Here is an 8,410-nt window from a genome sequence, read left to right on the forward strand (position 1 = left end):
CCCACAGGACCTTAACCTTGACTGTAGTCCAAGCAACTACTATAAAAACCCTGCTTGCTTTACACCTTTTCAAGCCTTCTAGACTCCAAACATAATATTTATGTATTATTCTAATTTTTAAGTTGTGAAAAAGAAAGAAAAAAACCCACAACCCTGAAGGTGCATGAAGAACCAAGTTTTCTCACACCTTCTACAACAAAACAGTCAAGTATTTCAGAGCCAGATGAGATTTTTCCCTGGTTTTGTAAGTTGAGGATCAGATCCTACCCTTGACTCCTTGGCCTTTCTAAGACTGAGAAGTCTCATTTCTAAACTGTTTGTTTTCCTTGCACCTAAAACTATTTGTTTCATTGGCTGATGGTTCTACTCAGCCATGTCTCAATGTACAGATACATACTTTCATAAAGTCAAGGAAGAAATGGGTCTTCCTTATCCTTATGATCCACTGGCTATGACCACTCCCCGCCACAGCCAGATCATCTCTCCCTGATCAGGCTGGCTAGTGGAAGGGAATTAGGCCCAGCACCCTGGTCTCCCTGTGCAGACTCCTCCAAACCAAAAAGCATCCAGGGCTTATAGAGGTCGTTGGCATGCAGAGCTTGTCTGTCCCATGAGAATGTGTGTTCTTTGAGAGGAGAGGCCCACTCTTGATTCTTCCTATATTAATAGAGCCCTGAACAGAGTCTGGACAATGAAAGAGATTGCAACAGTATTTGCTGAATGATAGGATGAATGAATGGATAAATAACCAAACAGGCATGCTCTCTGAAGTAGAAGGAGCAATACACAACATAGTTAGTTCACTCTTATTATAAAAATGCTGTTTTGCTAAGAATGTCATTTGTTCACTTTGCTATTAGGCAATCCCAACACATACTTTAAAGTTGCTTTTGGGAGTAAATCCTGGAGATTAGATATTTACTTACTTGTATGTATCTTTCTAAGAGTACTAAGCATTGAATAAATATTGCTTTTAGGATTCTCCAGAGAAGCACTTAACCGTAAACACAACTATGGCTTTTTTTTCCCCCTCCTTTTCCTTTCTCAAACGACACTTGGATGTTTACTTTGAAGGGACCTGGGAATCTGCCGCTGCAAGGGCAGTCAGACCTGGAATTACAGGTCATGTCGGTGCTGCAGTTCAGACCCACACAGAGCCTGCACTACACACTCTCTGGAAATGCAGGTCCAGAAAAGGCTGACCAGGAAGGGCCAAAGGAAGTAGCCTGCAAGTTCTAGAAAGATCAGGTGTTCCTGATGTGGATGATCATGAGCATGGGTATAGCCTCCACTCAGTTGTATATCCTAAAATCAGGTATCTTTACATTTCCCTTTTTCCTGAGGATTTGGAATACTGAATCATTAGCATTTCCTGACACTTAGGGTAAGGAGCTATGCTATGTCCTCTATGAAAGTTAGCAGTTAATCCTCAAGGTGACTTGGGGGAGCAGGGAATCAGGGATTGAACTCAGGGGTCCTCTATCATTGAGCTATATCCCGAGTCCTTTTAATTTTGAGATAGGGTCTCACTAAGTTGCCCAAGCTGGCCTTGAACTTGTGATCCTCCAGCCTCAGCCTCCTGAGAAGATAAAACTACAAGAATGTCTCAAGGTGATTATTAAACTATTTACCACTAACATGATATGGACATAGAAATTGAGACAAAGAGTAATTAAATAACTAGGTTCAGGTAATAAGTGACTATGTTATGGTTTAGATACTGGGTGTCCCCCACAAGTTCATGACTAAGACAATGCAAGAAAGTTTATAGAGATGAAATGATTGGGTTAATAAAAAGGTTTAAACTAAAATTAAATTGATTCCCCTGACAGGATTAACTATGTGGGAATCACAGGCAGTGGGGTGTGGCTGGAGGAGGTAGGTCCATGGAGGCATGCCTTTGGGGTATATATTTTGTCTTATTGAGCACAGCTCTCTCCTTCCGGGTGTGATGTTGAGCTGCTTCCCTCCACCACACTCTTCCACCATGATGTTCTGTGTGGCCTCAGGCCCTAAGGAATGGAGCCTGATGTTGATGGACCTCTGAAACCTTGAGCCCCAAAATAAACTTTTCCTACTCTAAAATTGTTCTTGTCAGGTCTTTTGGTCATGGCAGTGAAAAAGTTGACTAAAACAGAACACATCTGGGAACTCAACAGACTGAACCTGTCTCCTAAATTTTGGTCTCTTACTTTGTCAATTGTTTGCAGTAATGAATCTGAGAAGCTACATATAATGCTTATTAAAATACATATATATGAAATTATATTTGCCAAGTTGTTATATTGTGTGCATGTTTGAATGTGTAACAACAAATTCCATCGTTGTGTACAACTATAATGTACCAATTAAAAAATGTGAGGAAAAAAAGGAATTAGCCCAAGAATTAGACTGGTGGAGCATGAATAAATATTGCTTTTAGGATTCCCCCTACCTTTCCACTCTCTGACTCCAACACACAGTTTTACTATCATCACCTACTATGAATCTTTCCTCCCTTCTCCACCCAAACCCTACATAGAGCAAATCTCTTTAATTCAAGTTTACCCATCTCTGCTGTCAGCAGGTGCCATCAATTAAATTGTGTCCGTTTACTTTTTCCAAAAGGCATCACTTTGCTCTCTTCTACAAAGATCCTTCTTCCTTCCTATAGATAAATTACTGGCTCACATATCATGACTCAAATTACACTCACAAATGTTCATTTGCAGTAATTATTCTTCCTAATTGGAATGCTCTGAAGACAAATGAGTTCCCCTCCTTTCCTACAACTCACAATGTCTTTTTCCTGGTATAAAATGTTTGCTGCACCTGCTGCAAATCATAACAGGTATGCTGTTTGCTCTCTGTGCAACCACATAGGGAATAACACTATAATACTATTTTAAGATAGTATTTTATCTGGTATTACTTTAAACCCTTTAAATGTCTCATTAGCATTAGATTTTGAACATGGACTATTAACAAGCCTATCACTCCAATAGCAAAAAAGAAAAATCTCAATTTTATTTATCTTATTTTTAAAACATTTAATCTTCCCATTTAACATGGGTGATGGTTTAGATATGAGGTATCCCTCAAAAGCTCATGAGACAATACTAGAATATTCAGAGGTGAAATGATTGGGTTATGAGCCCCTTAACCTAATCAGTCTATTAGTCCACTGATAGGGATTAAGTGGGTGGTAACCATAGTCAGGTAAGGTGTGGCCGGAGGAGGTGGGTCACTGGGTGCATGCCTTTGGAGTACATATTTTGTTGCTGATGCGTGGAATCTCTCTCTTTGCTTCCTGATTTCATGTCCTGAGCCGCTTTCCTCCTTCACATTCTGCTGCATTGATGTTCTGCCTCACCTTGAGCCCAGAGCAATGGAGTCCCCCTGTATGGACTGAGACCTTTCAGACCCTGAGCCCCAAATACAATTTCCCCCTCTAAAATTGTTCTTGTCAGGTCTTTCAGTCACAGCGATGAAAAAGCTGATTAAAACAAGATGTGTTCTCTCTCTCTTAAATTTAAAGGGGTTAGCCTTTAAAAGAGAACCAAAAAGGAAAGAATCAGGAATACCAAGAAAAATCACCAAAGAAATGAGCCTCCGACCCCTCTTCAACCTGGCAGGATAGAGCTCTCAGGCCAGTAAAGCAAATGCAACAAGTGCAGATTATAAACATCACATCAAATAACCCTGGTTACTCTATGGCTCCCCCCCACCTTTCCACTCTCTGACTCCAACACACACTTGTCTACGTGGTTCTACTTCTCTGTGTGGATCACCGAGGGTAACCTACAGGCACAAGCACAATCACAGCAGAGAAAACTGGAACTACAGGAAATGGCCCGGTAGGAGCGAGGACCAGGACGGATGATAAATTCGTCCTTACTCTGACTTTCACCAAACTCAAGACTCTCCTGAAATAATGAAAAAGTTGAACCGGACTGAAGAAAACCCTTCCGTTTTTCTCAATTCAAAGATCACTGGACCTCTAAATGGAAGAGAAAAGACAGACAGACAGACACACACACACACACACACACAAAAGAAAACTGCCTGGAAACTCACAGAATCTCTCGCAGCCCTTCACCCATCCCCGGGGCCCAACCCACCCATCCCAGATGTGGTCTTCCCCACTCTCCGCCCACCTCCTCCAGCCCGCACCCCCAATCACTGCGCTGCCCACAAAAATGCAGCCTAGATCAGAGAAGCAGCTGACGTCTGTGGCCGGCGAGACCCACACGCCACAGACCAGGCCCGGCGGGGACGACCACGGGACGGCCCCAGGGCGCGGTGCCAGGCGCGCCCCAGCCCGGCGCCAAGCTGCGCCCAGGACCCGCGCGCCACCAGCCCCGCAGTCGCCGCCGGTCGAAGCCCGCCAGCGGCGGCGGTAGAGCTGGNTGTCATTTGTTCACTTTGCTATTAGGCAATCCCAACACATACTTTAAAGTTGCTTTTGGGAGTAAATCCTGGAGATTAGATATTTACTTACTTGTATGTATCTTTCTAAGAGTACTAAGCATTGAATAAATATTGCTTTTAGGATTCTCCAGAGAAGCACTTAACCGTAAACACAACTATGGCTTTTTTTTCCCCCTCCTTTTCCTTTCTCAAACGACACTTGGATGTTTACTTTGAAGGGACCTGGGAATCTGCCGCTGCAAGGGCAGTCAGACCTGGAATTACAGGTCATGTCGGTGCTGCAGTTCAGACCCACACAGAGCCTGCACTACACACTCTCTGGAAATGCAGGTCCAGAAAAGGCTGACCAGGAAGGGCCAAAGGAAGTAGCCTGCAAGTTCTAGAAAGATCAGGTGTTCCTGATGTGGATGATCATGAGCATGGGTATAGCCTCCACTCAGTTGTATATCCTAAAATCAGGTATCTTTACATTTCCCTTTTTCCTGTCAGACTTCCTTCTTTCCCCCAACTTCTCAGCCTCTTGTCAAGAATACTTCTATCCCCGATTCACACAGACCCAGATCAGCAATCAATTTTGGGACCCTCTCCTCCCCAGTGGGTTCTCACTGGTTCTTAACTATTAACTTCTTTCCAATTCCCCGTCCTTTCCAAGTCCTCTGCCACCGTCTGTTTTCAGTGGCCTGCCTGGCTACCTACTCTGCCCTTCTCTGCACTTGCATCCATCTGCCATATCTACAGGTTAATGCCTCTAGAACACCACAGGGGTAGTCAACTTCTTGCTCCAGAAATTCTTTCAGGCATTTTGCCAGAGAAAATTCTAAATTCCTTAAAAACTCTACTATTCGAAACCATGCAACAACTGCTCCATCCCATATTACCCATTCGTTAGAGCCTCAGATCCTGGCACTCTGTCAGGGAATCCTCTCCTGCCCATAGAAGGGCCCATGCTTTTATTCACGTGGGAGTTGCTGGTGCTCTTTCCAGAACATCTCCCATGGCCAAATCCCACTTGTCTTCATTGAAAATGAAGTTTGCAGCACTGCATTTCTACCCTAAAAGGATGTATGTGTTCTTCCCATTTGCAAAAATCACACTCTCAAGTTAACAGGGCTTATGGGGCAAATAGGGTTAGGAATAAATTACTCAAAATCTATGTAACATTGCAACCAGAGCATTAACAAAAACAGCATCCATTCCAAAACACATACTAGCAGAGTTTATGAGCCATGTTAAATTCCTAATAAATATTACAGTAAATATAAGTATAGGGCTTTACCTTTATAAAGTGATGAAGGTAACTGTTGAAGAGATTGTAAGAAGATTAGTTTGAGGTTGCTGAGTGGGGAAGAAAAACCCAAAATCAATAAAAGGAAAACCCTCTGCTCTGCACCCTCTTCCCATAAACCCTCCCAAGTTGGAACTCATGACCAAACCAATTCGATAGAGAACATAGAGCAAATGGGCATCAGACCCAGCACCATGTGTTCTCCACATCTCAATGCATTCCGCTCTGTTTTGCAGTTGCTGTTACTTGGTGGTGCAATACATTATAGTACTGGGAACACTTGCATATGAATGAACACAACTACCCCCATTTCACTAGAATCCTTTCCTTCTATATTATAGGTCATGGATGAGTTAATCTGTGTTATGAATGCTCTCATTACAGAAACACCCTTGTAAGAGAAGACCATACTTAATTCTAAGCTTACAGAGTAGACTGTACTGCATTCCACACATTTATTGAGCACTTAACTGCAGTATATGCCAGGGACTGTTGTAGGCACTGGTGAGGCATCATTGAAGAAAAAGAAATGTGGGTTTTGAACACAGCATCACTAGATATTTGTATCATTTGGTGGTATTATATGTTTCTGTGATTTCAGCTATTTGGGCTACCATCAAAGAAGATAGGATAAATTGTATCTAAATTATGTCTGAATGATAGGTAAATTATACTTAACACGAGGCAACAAATTAGGAAAGAGGAAGACTGGAGAAAGAAAAAGATGCTAAAAGATACAGTTTAAAAAGAAAGTACTTGCTAAGTTCAGTGGAAAGGTATCACCAGAGAAAGAAGGAACTTTGGAATATTGTGAATGCTACTTTTACTCTGTGCCTCAATCTAATTTTCAAGAAACACTGTGAGGCATAAGTGAGGAGGAAATTAAAGGGTGTCTGCAGAATTTGGTCAAATGACAAGGAGGCCTTGGAAGAAAATGAGTATGAGCCACTTGGATAGGTAATAAGGTAAAATTACAGTGGTGCCTGACTAAAATGTATGATTCTGAACTGACTTGTTGGTGCAGATCATTTTGGACATTATAACCCTCCCCCATGAGCAGGGTTAGATATTTTTCATGTGTGAACTCCTTGTTTCCTATTCTTTCTGAAAGTGAATCAGCTTGGTATTTAAATAAAATATACATTCATAGCAGAAAAGCGGTTTATATTTTTTGTGATTGTCAGCATACTGAATATTAATTAGCTTAAGTTTGGCTATTCATCTTCATAAAAATCTATTTCTCAAATCTATCCCCCCCACACACACACACTGAGAGATTGATATTTCCTAAAACTGTTATGATCATAGAATTTCAGTGCTAGGGGCTGCGGTTGTAGCTCAGTAGAAGAACACTTGCCTAGCATGTGAGGGTTTGATCCTCAACACCACATAAAAATAAATAAATAAAATAAAGGTATTATGTCCATCTACAACTAAAACTTTTTTTAAGAATTTCAATACTAAACACAAATTTGGAAATCAAATTGAATACTACTTTTTGAATATTACATAAAAACTAGATGATTTAAGCTAAGAATCTCTTCAAGGAAGCTAGCTGAATTTGCAATTCACCAACAGGGGCTGTGAAAAGTCACTGACTTAAAAATGATATTTCTTCTGCTTTTTTTTTGGTCCCTGAATGTAAGAATCTGTCGTTTTCTTCTACAAAAAAATGTTGAGAAAAGGCAATTTTGAGCACAAAGATTTGAAGGACTGTACTGAATAAAATCAGTGCTCTGACCTCTGTGAGATAGAAGCCACCTTTTTGGCCCCAGAAATGAGCCTGTCAAGTCACCAATAAATAGACTTGGATATATCATATCTTCATTTCTGTTTCAAAGGGGCAATTTTTAAGTCAAGGATAAAAAGTGAAATTGGTAAATACAAAAGAAAGTCCCCTATTTTTACTGAAATCCCACTATCAAGGAACTTCTGTTTGTTGAATGAGGCTGACAAAATGTCTCCAGCTGAGAATGAGTATCATAAGTGTAATAGGCAGGGGGCTATTCCAGTACCACAACACAGGGAGGGAGCAAGTCAGGCACCCAGACATCTCAATGATCTGTAGAAGACTCCTTTTTCCCTCATGGATGTTAAGGACACTGTCCACATTGCAGCCCAGCCAAAGAAAATATGGCCCTCAAAATACTCACCATAGCTAAATCATAAAAGAAATAAACGAATAGAACTTTGGGCATTTGCACTCTTCCTGTAAAAAATGGAAAACAGCTGTTTTCATCTTCCAACAACAGTCTCTCCCTCCTGGCCCACTCTTCTTCTATACATGAAACAGAAGTTTTAATTTGTCCACCAACTATTCCTAAAAAATAAAGTCTGTGTTCCTACTCCTAATTCCCAAACTAGACTCCATGTGACTCGAGCAAAACTCAACTTAAGAAAGTGCTCCATTCATTGCTCCTTATGTCACCACTACTATAACAGATCCACAAGCCCTCATCTAATTAAGCTTACCCTTGAATTGAAGTAGAAATTTCCATACAATGAGAATATTTTACCAGAATATTGCTCTATAAGTTGCATATAAATTCTGTAACATTCTTAACTGTCCAATAACATCTTTTTTAAAAAATTTTTTCAGTTGTAAATGAACACAATACCTTTATTCTATTTGTTTTATTTTTTATTTTTATTTGGTGCCAGGGTTCGAACCTGGCATGCACTGTACCACTGAGCCACAACCCCGGCCCTGCTGTC

The sequence above is a fragment of the Marmota marmota genome, unplaced genomic scaffold (genome assembly GCF_001458135.2).
Source record: "Marmota marmota marmota unplaced genomic scaffold, marMar, whole genome shotgun sequence".
Lineage (NCBI taxonomy): Eukaryota > Metazoa > Chordata > Mammalia > Rodentia > Sciuridae > Marmota > Marmota marmota.